Genomic DNA, 21,311 nt, shown 5'->3' on the forward strand with positions numbered 1-21,311 from the left:
GACATTGGGGACCTACAGACACTAGATCCTACCCAATTTGGCTTCGTCAAGGGCAGATCCTGCCTTTTGAACCTGGTCGACTTCTTCGAAACAGTCACCAAGGTCATAGATGAAGGGAAGGTAGTCCACACAGCCTATCTGGACCTCGCAAAGGCATTTGACACAATACCCCACTCAGGCATCATAGATAAGCTATCCAGCCTAAATATAAACCCCTATGTCACAAGATGGGTCACAAATTGGCTCAAAGACAGAACCCACAGAGTCAGAGTTGCTGGAGCCATGTCAGACTCGAAACCGGTCACAAGTGGCATCCCACAAGGTTCTGTCCTGGGACCTCTCTTGTTCGGTATTTACTTTTCTGAGGTACTGGCCAATGTAGGAGGACTATGGCTCACCAAGTTCGCAGATGACTGCAAACTGGGCGCCATAACTGACTCTCCAGCTGACACAAACATCCTTCAAAAAGGTCTTGCAGAGACGGATAACTGGTGCCAGAGCCATGGTCTAAAGCTAAATGCCAAAAAGTGTATAGTCATACCCTTTGGCAAAAACAATGTGCCCACAAATTACCACATAGGCGGTAACCCATTAAGTACAGAGAAAGTAATTAGGGATCTGGGGACCCAAGTTGATAGCAATCTCTCCTTTGACAACCACATTTCCAAAGTGGTTAGAAAGACCTTCTACATAGCCCACCTCATGAAAGGATTCACATCTAGATCAAGAGAGGTAATCGTGCCTCTTTATTCATCCCTCATCAGGCCCATCATAGAATACAGTGCCCCCTTTGGGATGTATCTTACCCGACACCTGCAGCAATTAGAAAGACCCCAAAAGTACCTCACCAGGAGGATCAAGGGACTCAAACAGATGCCATATGCTGCTCGGTTAAAAAAACTCCAGCTCTACTCAGTTGCATACCACCTACTTCGAGGCGATCTATGCCTGACATATAAAGCTATGTCCAACCCAGAATTAATGGACATGGTCCACCTCAGTAAATCTAAATCCCTTAGAGCCACGCGCTCGAGGGACTTGAACCTCAGCACAGAAATAAATAGAACATGCTGGAGGGACAGATTCATAACCCAGAGGCTCCCTTCGCTCTGGAATAGAATTCCAGTTCATGTTAGGCAGAGCACCTCACTGACTCTCTTCAAGAAGAATCTTGATGAGTGGATGGGGGATCGTAGGTTTGTCCCGGGGATTACTTCCGTGTCACTATTAGACAGAGGCACAGTAAACTAAACTTTAAAAAGGGCACAGTGTACTCAAATCAAGGGGTGGCGTAAGCCAAACACAATAGAGCTAGGCTTATAAATGCCCCAGGGCAGATAGCCTAGTATGAACCTATGAACCACTAGTATCTTCCATCTCTGATTTTGGTGATTTAAAGAAAGAATTTATTTTTTTAGGTAAAAAATTTGTAGAAAGGGGATATCCTGTACATTTGGCATGTGAAATATTTGGAGGAGTTTATGAGGAATGGGAGAAGAAATATAAGCCCTTGTTGGGTCAACCTTTTACCATTACGGAGACACAAAGTGGAGAGGCAAAGAACTTTCAGGGGGCATGTGTAACGGAGTTTTCAACATTTTCTGATTTGTTCACCAAGATTATTAGTACTAACCGGAGTGTGCTTCAAACTAACAAAGATCTTTATGAAACAGTAGGGTCAAAACCCACATTTATATATAGGACAGGAAAACATTTCAAGAGAATGTTTGAACAGACAGCAGTGCACAAACAACAAATAAAGCTACTACCCCATGTGGAAGTTGTAGTCAATGTCCATATATTATTAAGGAAGCACATATACATCTAAATAATGGGTTGAATAGCTTTGTAAAATTCTGTAAAGGCAATTGTAGAACTAAGATGTTGGTATACCTGGCCGTATGTAAGAGATGCTCTGCATTTTACATAGGAAAAACTGAGAGAGCACTTAAAGACAGAATTTATGAACACACCTATGACATACGGACAGGTAAAGATACTAGTGCATTGTTCAAATATTCGGTGTTATGTCCATCTTTTTATGGGTTTGAATTTGGCATTATCAAAGTCATTAAAAACAATTTTAGAGGAGGTGATATCAAAAATATTTTGTTAAATAGAGAACTAAAGTGGCAGCTTAGGCTTAAAGCTAATATTCCACCTGGTCTCAATGAATATGTGAGCATTAAGCCAGTTCTGATAGCTAAAGCAGTCAGAGTCTAAGTACCATTAATTTGTGGATGTGCACAATGTTAATGAAAATTTGCATACATTTTTTTAAAAATGTTTCTTGTATTTTGTTACAACTTAGTATACATAGGTTTGTAAGGTAAAAATTATTTATTATGAATTATATATTTTTTTAGTTTCAAACATTTAAATGTTAGTGTTTCTTTAAAATCTTAATTGAATGTATTAGGGAAGAGCTTTATAAGGAATGTGTAGCACTTGTGTTATTATATCTGAAGAAGTCTTTTAACTAGATGAAAGCGCTTATACATAAAGTTTTTATGCCTTCACTTGTGGCCTGGATCTATTTATTTTTTATTTTTTATTCACCTTCCAAATCAAGCAAGGCCACACATAACACTTTTGTAGATTTATGTCTACCGATCCGCCTCAAAAGTAGGCAAAGTAGTACTTTGCTTGACCTACAGTGGTAACTTATTCTATAGGCTGGGAATACATTAAGTTAGGCGTGTATCCTTCCAATGAATCTTGTTTATTTGTTGGTGTAAATTTATTTCCTTAATGTAGAAGTCTGTAGAGCCATTGGGTTTGCAAAGAAATAGGAGGTCATACAGGACTGGGTCTTTCATGGCTTGCAAAGTGAAACTAGTCACCAGCTATTGAATATAAAGAGAGTTGTGCTAATCTAAAAAAAATGTGAACTTACCAGTTGAGTGATATTGTTGGATTTGTATATACCATAAGGGTCATTGTATTCGATTATGGATCTAATGGATGAGTATGGTGCATAACTCTCAACCTGGAAACATCAAAAATCTAGACAAAGGTCCATGAAAAATAGGTACAAATCTGCATGCTGATTAACATAAAATTTGCATAGATAATTATGTAACCCGCCCACTTCAGTGGAATTTTGGGGTACCAACTTTCATGTGCAAACTGAACAACAGACAGACAAAATATGGCCCCAGCCCAGACTGTAAAGTAATTTTTTTTTCTTTTGAAATGTGTAGCAATGATGTTCACTGGGAAGGGAGAAGATGATGAACCTTATGATTTTGTTTTTGGTGGCTTGCAGTATGTGTGTTTTGTGGTAAAAGTAGGGCATTTAATGGTAGGCACTATTCTAATTTTAGCAAAAGACCATTATAGTTTGCTAGGACCTCCAAAAGTCATTCTCCATGTCCTACTGATCAGTGGCATAGCTTGAGTTTGTGCCATCCAGGGCTGTCTTTTAGTTTGCCAACATTTCCGCCCTCACAAAATCATGGTCAAATGCCCCCCCCCATACACAGCCCTCCCCATGCAGCCATTCCAATGTCACATTACTTGGCTATTTCCCCCCATTTACCATAAACACTGTAATGTGTGTACTGATCTACTTCTATGATGATTATTTGGATTTCATTTAAAACTTTTATTTTATAGCACAAACACTAATAGACATCTGCTAAACAAAGCCATACAGTCTCACAATAAAAATAGACTTGGCATTAAAACTTCTCTGCCCTTGAAACTCACATTCATTAAAACAGCATTGAAACCCACATTCAAATGAAATGCATCTGGCCAGTGGCGGATAAAGATTACATTTGGGCTATTTTCTAATCATAGCCTCCTTGCACACAAAACATTCACGTGTTATTTGATACTCCTTCATGATTGTATTAAATTACATTCTTTGTATAATACAGTACACTTGTTAGAGCGTATTTTAAATTTATTGTTTTGAACATTTTTCCAGTAAGCAATGAAACAAAATGCATGAACCAATAATGATAAAACTGCCCAATTCAGAACATTTCCATAATAAAAGTCTACTCAAACTTCTACAATCCACCAGTATCATTAAATATGCACAGTCTCTGCAGAAGTAAAAGTCATCTAAATAATTCCACATTAAAGAGATCTGTAAGATCTGTAACTAATGAAGATGTTGTTGCTAGCAAACCACTTAATATTTCTTTATTTCATCTACAAATAAAGTGTCTGTTGCCCTTGATGAATAAATTGCCTATGTTGCATTAAAATGATAAGGTAGTAATATTGCAATAGGAAATGGATGGCAAACTGATAACAGGTTCATAGTTACTAGGTATCTCTGCCAAAGAGTACATTCTAGGGCTGCAGCATCCACTGATTCCATCCCCTTTAAAAGTACAACACAGTACAGTATCAGCAGTCCATCTACATTCTATGGGAGTAGAACCCACAGCCGTCTGCATCAAAAGCAAGTATTCTACCTGTTGTGCTACTAACAACACAAGCAGACTTGGCATAAGCAGCAATAAACTTCTGTCCCCCTGAAGAGCTGTGCAGCACAAGAAATCTAGAAAAAAAACAAATTTGTTGGCGGGGGGGGGGGGCAGAAGCCCAAAACCAGGGACACATTTTAAACATTGCTTGTGTTATCTTAGAAAAGTTGCTAGAATATAATGTTTGTGTTACCATGCATTTCCTGAAAGATAAGAAGACTGAAACTTAAATGGCTATCATTTAGTGAATTCAATTCAATTTCTCACTGATTTGCCAGAAAACCCCAAATGTTAAGAGAAACAGACCAAACGTATGAGCCAAACATTCCGTAACTTTGGACAGTTGAGAACTATGGTTAACTCCTTGAATCACAAGGGGGGGTGGTGGTGGTGGTGGTGGTATGGGTAGAGAGTTTAGGCTCTTGCTCCTTGTACATAAGGTACAGGGTTTGAGTCCGAGTAACTCTAACTAGCAGTTATAAGTAACTGGGGTATTTACACACACACACACACACACACACACACACACACACACACACACACTCACTCTCCTGTAGTACAACAAGTTGGCTGTAAAGTTAACAGTTCCCCTTTGCTCCTGCCTGCCAATAAGTACTACACATAAAATCATTAAAGGAGCACAGTACAAGCGTATTCTAACTGCTGTTAAGTAAAAACACAGTACAAATGAAAGCTGGCTTTTAAGTAAACCATACATCCTGTTTGGCTGTGGAAATGATGCTGTACCAAGTATGAAATATTCAAAGTGCATTATAAACAGTTGCCATGAAAGTAAAGATGCCTGCCAATAAGTACTACAAATGAAAGCATTGAAGTAGCACAGTACAAGCATATTCTAACTGCTAAGTACAAATGAAAGCTGGCTGTTAAGTAAACCTTGTTCCGAGTCATTCGTTTGTCTGTGGAAATAAAGCTGTATCTTCTATGTGTGTTAGCAATAAACAGTTGCTTTTAATTCAAGTGTGTATGTATTAGCTGTTAAAAAGTCTCTGGTTAAGTAAACACACACCTTGTTTGGCTGTGGAAGTGGAAGCTAAGTGTGTTAGCTGTTAAAAAAAGTATGAAATATTCTTCTGGCTCACACAGTACAAATTAAAACATGGTAACTGCTAAACAGCTGCCATTAAAGTAAAGACATTCCTGCAACTGGTGGCCGTTACTTCTAAGTGTGTTAGCTGTTAAAAAGTTTCCATTAAAGTAAAGGAGAGCTGTTAAAAAAGTCTCTGTTAAAGTAAAGGACAGCACAGTTTTCTTTACCTGGAGGAGCCCTGCTGTTACATTTCACCTGGAGGAATTCAAATGCAGCTGCTCACATGCTATGGTCAGAAACAAAGTTCAGTGAATTCCTTGAGCCTTCAGCCAATTCCGACAGGCTGTTCATGGAGCTGACATCATTGCGTATGCCTCTGTACATGATGATGTCAGCTAATAACAAAAACATTACAAAAAAAAGCTGGGAAATTTGGAAATTAAGGGGTGTCACTCAGGAATCATGGCACCCCATTATATGAACCTCAAAACCGGTAAAAACGAGAAATTCAGTACATTTGAGAGGTATGGTATGGTGGCAAGGTGACTTATTTCGATCTTGAAGATATTGCCTTGGAAATTAACTGCGTCAGACAGAAGGATTTCCTGACTCTGGCAGAAACATGAAGACTGAATGAGAGAGAGAGCTGTATACGTAAGCATCCATGTCTCTTATGACTGTATCTGTTTGAAGAGGAGCATCACTTATAACATATGAGGTGTGAATAGCTTTTTGGAAGAACACTACTATGCTGCACTTTTTTGCATTTAGCTTGAAAACATTTCAGTAACCCAAGTATTTGCATATTCCAGCCCTTTTTGTAGCAGTTTAATAATCATAGGATGAGTGGATAACAGTGTCCATCTTGCAATCATCAGCAAACTTGGTCAACCACGCTTCAGGGACATTGGCTTTTATGTCTGCAAAATAAATGCTAAACAGGAGAGGTTCATCACTGATCCCTGTGGTACCCCACTAGTTAAAATATTATGTTCAGAGACGTTACCATCAACTGTTTATCTAGGATTTGTTAGATAGCCAGTTTCCAATCCAGCAAACAACATAAGGGTTTGCATTAAATTTATCCAACTTTCAGTAATTCCACTGTAGGTGATAGTGTAAAAAGCTTTGACCAGAAAAGACAGTAAGTGTGACCATTGTCAGCAGCCTCTGTAGCCTTTTCAAAGTTGACTAGGTTAAGGAGATGAGACCTACCCTTTAAAAACCCAAACCGATTGGGTCTAAATCTGTTAAACTGCCTATGTCTACATAAATGAGTTCTGCTTTGATGCATTCTGGCTTTGTATGTAAGGCTGTTGAGGCTGATGGGCCTATAATTACCTGGGTGTGTAGAGGGGCTACGTTTGTGTGGAGGAGTCACAGTGGTTGTTTCCAGGCATCAGGGACAAACCCTGTGGATAGGCCAAAGCTGAACATTTTAAGTACAGGCGGATATTGCATACTTGGTATTAATGAGAATGCAGCCTGATATGTATCTAGTCCCATAGAAACATTATTTTAGACTTTGACAGGGATTCTAAGTCTTGTTCCAAGGTGATAGCAAGGGTAAACCAACAATGTGGATAGGTGGGGTAAAGATGGGGCTAAATGTGTCTGCTAAGATATTGCCTATATCCTTGAGGCTGGAATGTTGTTGCTATTATGGATGAGCTGAGTGCACTGTTGAACATTATTCTTTAATTTTCTGACATAACTGAAGAAAATCTTGTAGTTTCCTTTGGTATCTGTAGTGTAATGTAGTGACCTTAAGTGCATGCAGTGCTTTACATTTTGTAATAGTGATCTTAAGTTCCTTGCTGCCATGTTTCATTGTGTCATGGTGAATAGGAGTGGGGATTTCTTACTGTTCATTATTTTAATTATTTGGTTATATAATATTATTAATATAGGAGTTGCACCAAAAAGGTTTATTCCTGAATTTACCATATTTAGGACATACAGGTACAGACGTTTCTATGAAGCTGTTTAGATGCTGGCAAAAACTGGAAGTGAATGTGGCAAGCTTCTTATTTGCTGGGGATTGCTGGTAATTTTACATAGGTCTTCTTAAAGTTGAAGAAGGTTTGCCCTGGAGAAGTCTCGAAAGTTGTTTTCATTCGATGGTGGGGTGATGCCATTAAGTCTGATGGAACTTTAACTGGTAACTGACTTTTGATCAGATTTAACCAGGGAAGAGGAGGTGTGTGATGGGGCATAGGCAGGGACTAGGTTGGTAAAGACCAAGTCAAGGATATCAGAGAATATAGTCTATAGTTTTAGCATTCACTCCAGTACATTGGTGTTAAAGTCCAGGAAATGCTGAACATATCAGTTTTTAGGGTCTATATTAGATGAATGAATGCTTAAAATGACTAGTACAATAAGCTTGACAGCGTTTAAGCGAAAGTTCATCTAAACGAAACCCCATAATGTCGAAACAAAGAGTTTCAAAAACTTATAGCTGGCCAGCCATCAGGAAGCCAATGGCTGATTGCTACAATGTACTGCACACCATTAACCCCCCCCCCCAAAAAACAAAAACAAATCAACAAACAAAATAAAGTGGGGGGCTGTGCCCCCCACACACCTGCTACTTAAATATACCAACTCTGAGATCGCACCACAGTGGAGGACTGTCATAACATTACACAGAATGAACGATGAGACCGCACGACAGTGGAGGACTGTAAGAATGGCTACACAAGGTGAATGTTCTGACATCAGCCGTTGGCTTCCTGACAGCTGGACAACTATATCTTTTTGAAACTCCTTGTTTCGACATTTTTAGGTTGCACTTAGATGAACGTTCACTTAAAAGCTGTTGAGCATGTTGTACTCAACATTTTAAGTGTTCGTTCATCTAATAGGGAACCAATTTTTAGAGGAGCAAGTATGCCAATCAATGTTTTGGGGTAAAAAGTAGGCATTTCGGTTGCTGTTTAACCCCTCAATGGTATTAAGATAATTTCCTTAATCTTTAAGGGACATTGATGGGGATCTGTAGCTAGCAATGATGTAATAGTTGGATTTGTTAAAGGTGAGCTGGATCTCCAGGTGCTCCAAGTTAGGGCTGTGGATAATTTAACATAAACTGATTGTGCTTCTGAAAAATACAGATACTCTCCCTGAAGACATAATAGGTACTAAACCCTTGTACAGAGAGAGTACTGACATTGCATTGAAACCATGTCTCTGTGACTACACAGATGTGAATGTGTTGGAGTTTCAGGAGGGCCTCAAGTTCTGGCAACAACCTGTTTAGACTCATAATATTGAGTACTGCCACCATAATATTCAAAATTGGGGTTGATTTTGCTATGTATAAATGTCCAGTAGGGACCCCCTGCCTAAAAAAATGACACTATTGGGGCAGTATTTATTTATTTATTTCCAGTTTGATGGGGGGGGTCCACTGGGCTCAAGGAGCCCAATTTCAGTGGAGACCTGGGGAGAAAAGCTCCATAATACATAGCAGAAATAGTAACAGTTATGCAGGTAGTAAATATTATATAGTAAAACATAAGCAAAGTCAAATAGCAACATAGTATAATATACAATGCATATTTGCATGTTTACACATTAGAGAACAGTAGTATAGAGTCACCATTGTACTGAGGATTTAAATCATCCGAGAACGGTATAAAAGTAGCATTTGTAAGAAAACAGTAAATAAGATTAATCCCCTATATGGTAAGGTGGAATGTACTTTATGTGTATGGATGTATTTATGTATTAGACAGGATTAAGTAGGTAGAGTGCAATTGGATTTCCATTTATCAGAGAGGTAGGAATAGAGCTGGGTTTTGAAGTGTTCAAAGTTTTCAGAAATTCTTAGAGAAGGAGGTAGAGAGTTCCATTTTTTGGCCAAGAAAAAGGATAGGAGAAGCTGACCTGGGGGACGATTTGGTTTGTGTACAGAAATTAGATTTTGGTGGGCAGATCTTAGGGTTCTGTGAGGGGTGTATAGTGGTAAGATGTTTGTTAGTGCAGGGCACTTAGTAGGTTTAAAAATAAGCTTGTGGGCTGTGGTGAGTTGGAGGTAGTCCAGGTAGCTGGGAAGTTCTAGCCATTGCAGCAGGTGGAAAGGTATACAGTGGTGGGTAGAGTACTTGGACTTGGTGGTGAACTTTGAGATTTTGTTGCAACAGGTTTCCAGTTTAGAAGAGATAGAGGAAGATAGGTTAGTTAGTAGGGGGGCATCATACATCAGAGATGGTAGTAAGTAGGTAGTGGTGAGTGTCTGTCTTGTGGAAGGGGAGATAAAGTGGGAGTTTCTGTACAGCATGCCAAGTTTCTGATGTGTTTTCTTAACATTTAGCTGAATATGGGTATCAAATTTTAGCTGTTCATCAATAGTGACCCCAAGAAGTTTAGCAAAACGAACAACTTCTCTAGTGGAGTTGGCATGACTGATAATATTGAAGGAGGTTTTGTCAAGAGGGTGAGATTTAGAGGGAGAGAATAGTAGAATTTTAGATTTGTTGGCATTTAGAGAGAGGTGATTTTGAAGCATCCAGTTCTCAGTGGTGGAAAAAGCAGTTTGGGTTTTTGTTTGGAGTTCGGAGAGGTTAGAAGCAGAGCAAACCAGAGTTGAGTCATCTGCGTATTGAACTATCTTAGTGTTAGGAATGGCTGCATTGAATTTATTAATAAAAATATTAAAGAGCATTGGGCTGAGTATGGATCCCTGGGGTACTCCGGTTGGGGTTGGAAAGAAGGTTGAGGTGCCAGTTTTCCATTTCATGGCCTGAGATCGGTCAGAGAGGTAGCTGCTGAACCAGGTAAGGGTGTTGTGTGAGAGATTAAGATTAGAAAGGTGGTTTAGGAGGTGGGAATGGGAGACAGTATCAAAAGCCTTGGAGAGGTCAAGGAGGACTGCGGATACAAGTTCTCCAGAGTCACAGGCATGGTTTACTATGTCTAGGAAAGAGAGAAGAGCAGTTATTGTGCTGTGGCCAGGACGGAATCCATGTTGTAATGGGGTGAGGAGTTGGTTATTTGTAAGCAAAGGCACGAGCTGGAGGTGGATGCATTATTCGAGTATTTTTGAAAAAGGTGAGAGAATGGCTATGGGCCGGAAGTTGGAGATGCTATTATTTTTGCCTCCTTTGTGGAGGGGTAGGATAAAGGCTGCATGCCACAGTTTGGGGACATAAGATTCCTGTATGGATCTGTTAATGAGAATGCTAATGAGGATGGCGATGCTGTCTGCTGCAAGTTTTAGAAAGAGTGAGGGGATGTTGTCAGGGGCATTGGAGTATGGCTTAAGCTTAGAGAGAATTTTTTTATATATGAGGTGGAAATGGGTTTGAGATGAAAGATGGGAGAAGAGATAGGGATAGATGGTTGGGGAGGGGGTTTGAGTAGGGGAAGGAGTTGTTGTTTGGGAAGGTCTTGGTGAGTTCTGCTATGGAGTTAGTAAAGAAGGAGTTGAATAGAATGGCTGTTTCTGGGTCAGACTTACTAGTGTCAGGGCAAGGATTGCTTTTGGTACCTGGGTTGAGAGGAGAGTTGATGGACTTCCAGAATTGTTTGAGGTTTTTGGAATGATTAGATTGGAGTTTGGTATAGTATGATTTTTTATCCTGTATAATATATTTTATGGCTAGGTTATGGAGTTGTTTATATTTAAGAAGGGTGTCAGGGTGCTTATTGCGATGGTAAAGTTGCCAGGTCTTGTCCCTTTGTTGCATAAGTATTTTGGTGTCTTTAGTAAGTCATGGGGCGGAATTGGTTTTTATACGTTTTGTTCTAGGAGAGGCATGGAAGTTAAGGGTCGCTAAGAAGGCTGAGTTGAAGAATTCAATGGCATGGTCGAGAGGAAGAGTTTTTAGATTGTCCCAGTTTATTAGTTTGAGAGAATTGGAGAAAGTTGTGGGGTTAAAGTTTGTGAGGTTTCGTGTATGGATATATTGGTGTAGGTGAGGCGTGGAGGAGTAAAGGCTTTAGCCTGTATGTGGAAGCCATGTTTTGAGAGGTGTAAACCACTCCTAGCTAAACAGAAAGTCTTATCTACAATCTCTTCTCAAGATGATGTGTTCTAGATCTCCTTAGAATGACACAAACTCCTTAGATAATTGGTAATGCCAATTATTTTGTGTTTGTATCTAGGCATCATAGTTGGTGGAACAAGTAAAAACACAAGTAAAAACACAAAGTCACTGTTACCCATAGGTCTGCTCCAAACAAAATATGAAGGCAAGATGAATGAAGTAACAAACTGGAGTCTGACCACCACAATAAATAGTTGGTGGAGGCAGGAAATTACTCAATACCAATGTCCTTCCTGCATCTAACACATGCATAGTAATTTCCAATATGTATCTCTGCATGCCCCCCTGAGTAGAGCACCTCAGGTCATTCACTCCCATGTGGGCTACCACTAGATCATGTCATACTTGTGTGATTTATCGGACCTTCGTGCCCATGTGACATCACTGATCCTGGAATTGGGCATGCAGCCTGCAGTCACTCTGTTCTTGTCCAGTCTGGTGAGCATGGAGTCTGCATGTCAAATGAGTCACATAGTCATGTATGATGACATTTTCCTGTGTGGCAGCAGACATAGTGGGCCTTATCTACTTAAGCCTGCTTTCCTGGTGACTCTTGAGTGATCTGTATGGAGATGTAATATGTGGGAAAGGGTTATTGTATGGTGTATTGAAGACTGAGATATTTTTCAAAGTATGTTGTAGAAAGCTTTGGCAAATTTTTCTTTATAGTTTGCATAAATTGTATGCTTAGGGGTGTGTTGCCACTAATGTAGTGTTGTGGATGTATGTTGTTTACCAACAGTGTGCTAATTCAAAAGGTTCACCACTATGTTTCTTAAATATTTACATCTCTTGTACATTGTACTGTCAATTGGCAGAAGCAATGATCAGTTGTTAAGCATAAAGCAGTTGCTGCACAACCTTAGAACACCTAATACAATCAGACTTACTATAGATGGGGGTAATGGCACACTGTTGAGCTATGTTGGCTGAGTAGAGAACAACAGCTGTTCGCAGTACTTAGGGGTTAGAGAGAGGCTACTATAGAAGACTCCAAAGATATAAAGATGAAGTATTTAGGGTGATACTCTGAAGTTGGGTTAGTGGGTGGCTAATCTACCACTTATTACGGAAAAGACAGAATTAGATTTGCCAAGAATGATAAATATGATTAAATAGTGGTGATTCATCTATTGGCTACTACCAGTGCTAGTCTTACCACAGTTATATTCAGGTAGGAATCAATGACACTTTCCTTCTTCTCTCACCCGAAGCAAAACAATAGTACTAATCCCAAGTTGGTTCTCGAAAAGCAGGTGACAGGCTCTCCTAAGAAGCAGCTTTCAGGTTTTCTGGTGATTGATAGTCTCTAGGAAAACTAGAAAATGATGTCCATGCATGCCTTCGCTCACTAGTTGCAAAACAGAAGCACTAATCCCAAGCATATTCCTGAGCAGAAGTGGTTTGTAGGCTGTCAGTGATTGTAGTCTTGACTAGATGTTTATGTTTTTAAAAGCAGAATGGAAGAAAATAGATTAATACTCTAGGTATTGCAATGTGCATAAACAGTGGGAAGATATGAAAGAGACTGTAAATGATGTTTTAACAGTCTAAGGGGATGACCTTCCTAGTTTGAACTTGTAGTGCTCACTAGTATAAGCAGAAGAGACTGGGAGGAGTTTAAGTAAAATGTACAGAAGGGATAGACCACTCAAGAGTCACTATCTGGGATTCACAAAGGGGCACTACCTGTGGTAAGCCCTAACATGGGCTTCTACCACTGGTGGTAGCCCTTTCTGATTCAGACACAGGCTGACTACAGTGACGTTACGGTCTGTAGGATCACCAAGGGTGGACTGTCTCTACTTTCAGGTTACATGCTAATAAGGTATTCTGGTGGAGCATCTCATCCTAATTAGCCATATGCTGTTCCCCAGAAATGCCTGCAGTAAGGGATTTATGTAGCTGAGTGATTCAAAGATAGCATGCCCATCTATTTTAATGAACACAGCAGAAAAGATGCATTCCCCATTGTAGTCAATGGTGGATGACATTTAAAAAGTGTAGGTACAGTACAGTACAGGTAGGTGTTTGTAGTATGCTAGTGGTTGGTTGCATCAGTGTGTATATATGTATGTGCTTGGGGAGATATGAGTGGTCTCAGGTGAGTGTTTGTGTGTGTGTGTGTGTGTGTCTGTATGTGTCTGTATGTGTCTGTATGAGTGTGTTAGGGGTTAGATACAGTAAGGTGTGTGTGTGTGTGTGTGTGTGTGTGTGTGTGTGTGTGTGTGTGTGTGTGTGTGTGTGTGTGTGTGTGTGTGTGTTGGGGGATTGCCATACCTGCCAGTGGCCTTGCTCAAAGCTTCCATACAAAGCTGGGGGGAACACTAGATGACACTAGGGAGACTTTAAAGTATTACCCCAAGTCACTTAAAAAGTTAATAGAGCAATTTGTGTTGCATCAGTATGTGTGTTCTGAACAAGAAGAACAAAACTGTAATGTATGGAATCATTTACAGATGCAGCTAAGGAACACATTTAAAGGCTAACCTACTCAAAATGTCATCAGAACAGGAAGAAATAAGCCAGTACTGTGGCATAGAAAGATAAAGCCCTGACTATGGCTGAGGTGATCCAGGTTTGACTGGAAGCTCAGGTTTCTGAGGCAGTGGCAGGGAGAAATGGGTGCCCTCATCCATGGGAATGGCAGTCACAGGGGCACTCCACACATACAGTCCCTGGTGGAGGCTGGTAGTGTAGTAGGGGACATGGTCCAAAGAGGGGACAGGGTGGTATACTTTGAGCTGCTGTAGAGGTGAGGTGATATGCCAGCTCATCCCCATGTCATGTCCATCCCTTGTATATATAACAGCATGGAAGTGTGCTGATTTAAAAAAAAAAAAAAAAAAAAAACATTTTTTTATCTTGGCATCACATTCTTCACAATCCAAGCCTGCCTGTGGCCAAATAACCAGTCACTAGTAATTTTATTTATTTTACCATGAATGTCCTCATGGGGGGGGGGGGGTCAGGCATCCTGATGATATTTTCCTTTCTGGTAAATGCAAATCTTGCCCATAATGCACTGTGAGGGTGCAGCTATTGAGAGTATAATGGCCTTCTCTTGCCTAACAAACCACAGTTCCATTCACTTAGAATGGAAGAACAGAGAAGTGCTGCTATATTTAAGAGTTTACAGTACAAGTGTCAGTGAGTTGATGGCAGTCACTCATAAAAAAAATTCTTACTGATGTGTTATACAGCCTGGGATAAGAGATTCCAAAAGTGTCTACAAATTCCTGAGATAACACAGATGTTTTACAAAGTGAAATTTTCAGAGTTTCTACTTCTGCCCAAATTACTCTTACCACCTGCCCTCCCTTGGTCAAACATCACATTTCTATCTTGCATGGTTCAGCTACTTAGTCACATCCGCATAACAATACACTTGGAGCAAGTCTTTCTACTTAGCGTTTCAGTAAAAGTGTTGGCTTATGTCTCTCCTTAATCCTGGCTTCTGAGCAGCAGTTTAAAAGTAAGTTATATTACATGTATTTATCAATTTTGAACATTTAAAAGTGTACATTCATGACTATATGCCAGGTAAAAAAAAAAAATACATATTGACTGCTAATGTGGATATGTTTGCATAGTAATAGTGTTGAGCTATATCTTATTTCATACCAACAAGTTGTAGAAACAATCAAATGCTTTGTTGTGATTTTAATTTAAAATGAGCGCCTGACATTTTTCTGATATGGCCTTTATTTTTTTTGTAGGTATTGCTTTATTTTGCATGTATTCATCAGTGTTGACACTATGCATTAAGTTTGTGGTTACTCCTCAAATTCCTTACTATCCAATATATATTGACAACTGTTACCGTTCCTTCCTGTATGCACACTTTTCCTGCTGGATTACTGTCAACGCTGCTCCACAATGTATGGTCCTACAAGATTTAAAGTTACTGTTAAACAAACATATTTTACAGAGATCCTACGTCTGATCAAATAGCACACAATAGGGGTGGGGGTAAAAAAGGTTGAGCAGTTTGCTTTCTAGTGATGGAACTTATTTATTGGCATTTGTTTACCGGTAAAGACTGACTGGGCACAAGTGTCCTTTTTCAGTTGAGGCCCAGGGAGAAAAGGTCCATTTTTGATGTGTTCTGCTATGCAGCGACTTCAAAGAGGCCAAACACATACTCAGCAAAGGCACTTAATAGCAGCAACAAAATACAAAGAAGAAGAAGATCAGACCACATAGTCTGATGTTGAGGAATGAATGCTCATTAACTATGAAGATCAGGCATTATTCATATGACTGAGTATACAACATAAGCATACTATGCGAAGACTGACAAATAACAATCAGCTTCAGTTTATCACTACAGAAAGTAACATAGCAAGAAATGATGTTAAAGGGAGTTATTTATTTATTTTAGTTTGTTTACCGGGGTAGTACACCGATCATTATAGACCATTTGCAGCCATAACCCAGGTAAAGAGATTCACAAATTCACAAACACAGAGTAATCACAGAAGGTAGATAATCTCATAGACAATTGATACAATATGTAAATAATATAGCAGAATAGAAAATCAAATGTGAATTAATTTTAGTAGTAAATATGAGAGGGAAGCAGCAGGTGAAAACAGAGGATCAAAGTAGAAGTGATGCAGGCGAGGAGAGAGTTAGGCTATGTGTCCAGTGGAAAAGCACTTGCAGTTGGATTTTTGAAGAAGGTGTCTTCTGAGCTGAGCTGTGAAGATGGAGAAAGAGGAGACTTCTTTAAGGTGAAGAGGGAGGGATTATCAGAGTTTGGGTTTAAGAATGGAGATGAAATGATCGGTACAGTGCAGTGCAGTTTAGTTTGGGGTGCCTGGAGTGAGGGATTTAATTGGGAGAGGGTGCAGAGGTTATAGGAGGTGGTTTTGTTATGGAGTTTGGCTGCAAGAGGTGGAGGTAGTTTGAAAATTTGTGACCCTATGAGTAGCTCAACTCTGTAGGAAACTGGTAGCCATTTTGCCTTTGAGGGGGGCTGCAGTGGTGTTCTGAAGGAAGGAACCATAAATGAATCAACAGATGTTGTTTTCAGTGGAGTGTAGAGTACATAACTTTTTTTTAGAGGCTGTGGCTATGATGGGGAGCCAGTATTCAAGTTGGGCAAGGAGGACTCCTATGCCTATTTTACCTTTAGTTGTTCCGAAGATAAAGGGAGATTTTTTTTGTGGGACCAGAATAAAAGAGAACTGATCTTTTTCCTGGTGTTTTCAGTGTGGCTTTGGATGTTAAGTGACTGGTCTAGCCATAATCCTAAGAATTTAAAGGATGTGGTTGTTACTGTTTGCCAACCATTGAAATCTGCAATACTGAGACCTTTAGGAGTCTTTTTCAGCTTTTTTGAGATTCCAAATATACTTTTTCTTTTAGAGGGGTTTAGGAGCAGTTTGTGGTTGTTTAGCCAAGAATTAAAGGAATGAAAGTCAGATTGAAGCTGGACATGAATAGTTGAATATGAGGTACTGGATCAAAGAATAACTATGGCATCTACATAAAGAGTAATGGGAAGGTTAGGGAGATCAGAGGGCAGCTTGTCAAAACTTTGAAAACAAAAGATGGGTGAGTATGGATCCCTGGGGCACTCCTCTGGTAAGGGGTGCTGGTGGTAGTAGGGAAGGAACTAATTTGACTCTGAAATACCTATTTGTTAAGAAATGTCAGAATCGGGTGATGGTAGTGAAGGCTAACCCCAATTTCTTTGAGGGAGTGAAGGAGCAGGAGGTGGTCAATTAGATCAAAAGCTTTGGTAAGGTCAATGACAAGAGCTCCTGAAAGGTTTCCTTTATCCATGTTGAGAAGGATCTCATCTGTAAGTGACCATAGTCCTGTCATTGTATTCCAGCCATCCCAGAATCCATGCTGTTTAAGACTGAGGAGGTGGTATTGTTGGCTGTAAGTAGGCAGTTGGGTGTAGGTTAGTTTTTCAAGTATTTTCCCAAGTGTAGGAAGGATGGAGAGTGGGCAAAAGTGGGAGGTATTTACCAGCTGAGGCTGTTTGGGAAGGGGTTTAACCAGGGCAATTTTCCATATGTCTGGCATTGTATTTTGAATTAAGCAGAGGTAATAAATATGTAGAAGAGGTGTAGCAAAATAGTATTTGTAGAATGATATAAACCAAGGGAATAGGTTGTCTGCACAGCGGGGTACATCCAGAGGTTTTTTTTCTAGAAGGGGAACAAGTTATGTGTAAATTTTCATAAAAGAGAAGAGGAGGATAAAGGAATGGGGACTAGATGAGTTGGGGGGAGACGTAGAGGTTGCAGTACTTGGGAGGTGGCTGAATTCTTTGAGAAAGTCAGACATCCAGAGTTGGCCTTTAAAGGTCTGGTTGGTGATAGGAGAGGAGGTGCGATCAGGGAACTTATGGTCTGTGACAAGATTTACTTCTTGACAAAAATGTTTTGGTTTGCCTAGAAGAGCAAGTTGCTTAATTATGAAGTAGTTGCTTTTGTGCATTAATAGCTATGTTACATAGAGAGATAAAGGCAGTACGATTTTCTGGTGATGGGGTTTGTCTCCATGAAGACCACATGTTGTCTCCAAGTTTGAGCAGATCTTTCAGTTCAGTGCTTACCTATGGGATTTTGTTGAATTTGAAAAGGTGCTGTGTGAGAGGGAAGAATTTGTCTTGAAGCTGAAGGAGGATATTTTTCAGAGCTGTTGCAGCCAAGTTGGGAATTCTATAAGTGGGTAGTAGGAGTCCATTCGAAAATTGCTAGGTGCCTTTTTAGGTTGTCTGTATTGATGGTGGATCTAGGTCTAAAGGTACATAGTTTGGGGGCCAGTTTTCATGAATGATGGATAATTTGGAAGGTTAATGGACAGTGGTCATTGAATGAGGGTGGAAGAACAGATACAGTGGATATAAAAAGTTTACAAACCTCTGTTAAAATGCCAGGTTTTTGTGATATAAAAAATGAGACCACAATAAATCATTTCAAAACTTTTCCCACCTTTAATGTGACCTATTCAGTTGAAAAACAAACAAATCTGTTAGGGGAAAAAAATATAAAAAATAAAAAAACGTACAATAAGCTGGTTGCATAAGTGTGCACACCCTTAAACTAATACTTTGTTGAAGCACCTTTTGATTTAATTACAGCATTCAGTCTTCTTGGGTAGGAGTCTATCAGCATGGCTCATCTTGACTTGGCAATATTTGTCTACTCTTCCTTGCAAAAGCACTCCACATCTGTCAAATTGCAAGGGCATCTCTTGAGCACAGCCATCTTCAGGTCACCCCACAGATTTTCTATTGGATTTAGGTCTGGGCTCTGGCTAGGCCATTCCAAAACTTGAATTTTCTTCTGGTGAAGTCATTCTTTTGTTGATTTGGATGTATGCTTGGGGTCATTGTCGTGTTGAAAGGTGAAATTCCTCTTCATCTTCAGCTTTCAAGCAGACACCTGAAGGTTTTGGACCAAAAGTGACTGGTATATGGAACTGTTCATAATTCCCTCCACCTTGACTAAAGCCCCAGTTCCAGCTGAAGAAAAGCAACCCCAAAGCATGATACTGCCACCATCATGCTTCAGTGTGAGGATGGTGTTCTTTTGGTGATGCAAAGTGTTGATTTTGCGCCAAACGTACCTTTTGGAATTGTGGCCAAAAAGTTCAACCTTGGTCTCATCAGACCATAACACATTTTCCCACATGCTTTTGGGAGACTTGATGTATGTTTTGCAAATTTTAGCCGGGCCTGAATGTTTTTCTGTGTAAGAAAAGGCTTCCGTCTTGCAACCCTCCCCCATAGCCTAGATATATGGAGTGTACGGGAGATTGCTGTCACATGTAGTACACAACCAGTACTTGTCAGAACTTCCTGCAGCTCCTTCAGCATTGCTGTAGGTCTCCTGGCAGCCTCTCTGACCAGTTTTTTTTTCTTGTCTTTTCATCAATTTTGGAGCACTGTCAAGTTCTTTGCAACATCAGTCTTGTCCCATATTTTCTCTTTACAGGTTATAGGTTACATTAAAGGTGGGAAACGTTTTGAAATGATTTATTGTGGTCTAATTATTATTGTGGTGTAATTTTTTTATATCAGAAAACCTGGCATTTTAACAAGGGTGTGTAAACTTTTTATATCCACTGTATATTGGAAATGATGGTAGGGTTGTTAGTGATTAGAAGTTCCAGGAGGGAGAGGTTGTTGATTTGGAGATTTGGATGAGTAGCATCATTGACTAACTGTATAAGGTTGATATTGGCTAGGAATTCAGCAGTGGCATTGCTCAGGGCACCTAGAGTTTGCAGACATGATTGAACTTGGCTGTTGACCTAAAGACAATAAAGAAGGCAGCATGACAGAAAGTAGTGGCCTCCCAATTATACAAGGTTGAATCACGTTTCAAAATAGCAGCATCAGATGTACTGGGTCCCATCTTACTGAGAAGCTTAATGAAGCTTCTCTTCTGGTTCATAGCCTAAATTTAAGGAACAGGAAAGATAACAGCATAACTAAAGTGAAAATGATACACTTGTGTGCATATACACCGACGCATAAGGTAGTGATGCGCAGAAATTAGTACCAAGTGCACTGACATTATGCCAAGGAAAGTACAGATGAGTTTGGAATGTACCATAAACGTAGATGTTTGACTAATTTAAATGCATGACTTTGCAACCTCTGAAGGCCAGTCTTTTAGAGCTCTATCTGGCTTTAGGGCTCCAGACAATGTCAACCTTTCCAATGTAAGGAAGTTGGTAGTATAAAGGGGGTGTTGACTGGTGCCATCTTCATATCTTTCTTGCACTGGCAGAATGGAGGCAGAATGTCTTGGCCCAAGAGCATGTTGGACCAGCTGGCATCTCCACTCATGGCCCAGGTCAACCCCAAGTGTCCTAATTCCAATACTCCAAGAAGGCAGCTAAAAGGAAAACAACAACTGAGGTTCAGGTAGAAGTGGGAAGGTAAAATGAAGATAATGCTCAAACTCCAGATGAAAATTAGAAAAAGGAGAATAGGGGCATGGAGAGAGGAAGTGTAATTTGGACAACTGAGTAGGGAATTGAAAATTTGCCCCTGGTTTGGCATCTGTGTCTCTAATGGACACAGGCAGCCTGTAAATGGTTAGTCTCCCAGGCCCCTACATGTAAATGTTTCATCTTCCAAGCCCCTGCTTTCACTAGCAAGGGTACCAGAACATGTCAAAGATTTGGGATGCATGTCTAGGCTTAAAAAGGACTCAGTGGTCATTATCCTAGTACACATTTATGAACCTGTGAACCTATAAGGGAGCTTGTATTGCAACAGTTAAACTGCTTAACCATCTACATTTATAGTAGGTTTCTAACACAACTGTATGATGTTCATCATCATATTCAGTGTTGCAATCCTCACTTTTGGGAAGAAAACTGTGGAGGTAAATGAACTTATTTGGGAGTGAGACCTTGCAGGATAGCAGATGCAAATCCTGCCTACATAGCTATAGCTGCAGCCCCCAAGTTATAATGCTTTGAAAAGGTATGTACAGAGGACAAATAGCTGCTTCCAGAATGGCCTGGATATAGACTCTTCTTAATAATGCAGTGGTGGAAGATGTAAGTCTCAGTGTGCATACTGTAGTGTGGCCTGGCATGTGTTTACCATGTTACAGATAACAAAAGGGAATGCAGTGCCTTAGCTACTTGGCAAATGTTTGTTTGCTAACAGACTTTAACTCTTTCCCATTTGCAAAATAGAAAAATAGTTGATCAAGTTTCCTTGACATTAACCTAGGAAACATGAAGGTGTTTCAACAGTAGTATCAGATGTAGTTT

At 39.9% G+C, this 21,311-nt stretch overlaps 1 protein-coding gene across 3 annotated transcripts in view; it reads left to right on the forward strand.

Moving 5' to 3' along the window:
* UBXN10 (UBX domain protein 10) overlaps positions 1–21,311 on the forward strand; it is a 186,052-nt gene that overhangs the window by 62,055 nt on the left and 102,686 nt on the right. The gene's annotated exons all lie outside the window — the stretch shown is intronic.

The sequence above is a fragment of the Protopterus annectens genome, chromosome 2.part0 (assembly GCF_019279795.1).
Source record: "Protopterus annectens isolate FY-2018-M chromosome 2.part0, PAN1.0, whole genome shotgun sequence".
NCBI lineage: Eukaryota > Metazoa > Chordata > Ceratodontiformes > Protopteridae > Protopterus > Protopterus annectens.